Source organism: Egretta garzetta, unplaced genomic scaffold (assembly GCF_000687185.1).
Source record: "Egretta garzetta isolate BGI_Z169 unplaced genomic scaffold, ASM68718v1 scaffold306, whole genome shotgun sequence".
Lineage (NCBI taxonomy): Eukaryota > Metazoa > Chordata > Aves > Pelecaniformes > Ardeidae > Egretta > Egretta garzetta.
Window position 1 is genome coordinate 505088 of NW_009260131.1, and position 1135 is coordinate 506222.

A 1135-nucleotide genomic window follows, 5' to 3' on the forward strand; every position below is an offset into this window, starting at 1 on the left:
CTGCAAATGCTAAAAAATTGTCATGGGTGCTATGGAAGGTGGAAACAGTTAATGGAAATTATATCCATACCAATTTACTACGTACACAGAAAACAACTTTGGCTGAGAAAGTCCTTCAGCTGAAGATTGTTAGCAGGTTGGAGTATCCTGGAAAAGACCACCCCATGGCCACATTATACTCTTCCCTAGGCATCTGCTTTGGGCCCCATCCTGAAACAGAAGCCTGGGGTAGGTTGTCAGACCACTGATCTGACAAACTATAGCTGTCCCTGTGCGTGGTATGACATACTACAGTTGCCCATATATTAACCTCTATTTGCATATCCAAATTATACAGTTATTTTCATTGCTATCGCACTTTGAAGCCACTGTAACAGACAAGAACTTACTGGGCTAATGCTCTAAGTGTATTTTCTGTTCTATTCCTCATCTCAGTAGCACCACTCAGGCATATATACACTTACAGATACCTCACCTTACATAACCTATGATCTCAGAGTCATAATGCAATAGCTAATCAACTGCATCAAATGGGCATCACCTTTATGATGGAGATTATAAACCATCACAGCTCTATGACGTCTGCTTGTGTTTTGCATGCAGACTAACAAGATAGCAAAGTCATTTGATGCCAGGCATGAATAGCAAGTGCCTGCTACTGGAATCGACAGTATTTACCACAAAAGCAAATAACAAAGTTCATCTGAAATAACTGCTTCCCTTCCTGTTTATGTCTGTTGCTGCAACAGCACCATTTCATGGTTCAAAGGCATCTGGCTGATGAAACATAATTAGCATGGTCACCTGATTCTTATATCTCACCAGCAGTATGTTACGGATTAACAGAACAGTATAGTCCTTATTTTACAGACCTGCTGACCCTAAGATTTTCCACTGTACTATATTATACAGCAGATTTTATCCCAAAGTTGTTAACAAGAAATTGACTGTCAGGGATTCTTTCTCTAGAGAACTTAAGAGGTTCCTTCTAACATGCTCAACCCTACACATGAAGAATTGCACAGTGCTGTGGGAATAAACAAGTATGTTTAAGCATTTTTGTTGTATTTACACCCAGTGCCACTGTCATGCATCCTGTCATTTGCCCCTTTTCTCCCACCAAGCAATTGGTAAT

The 1135-nt window shown here is 40.2% G+C and overlaps 1 protein-coding gene across 3 annotated transcripts in view; it reads right to left on the bottom strand.

Annotated features, from left to right (window-relative positions):
• The window catches only part of DAAM2 (dishevelled associated activator of morphogenesis 2), a 202438-nt gene that overhangs the window by 126683 nt on the left and 74620 nt on the right, over positions 1-1135 (bottom strand). The window lies entirely within an intron of this gene.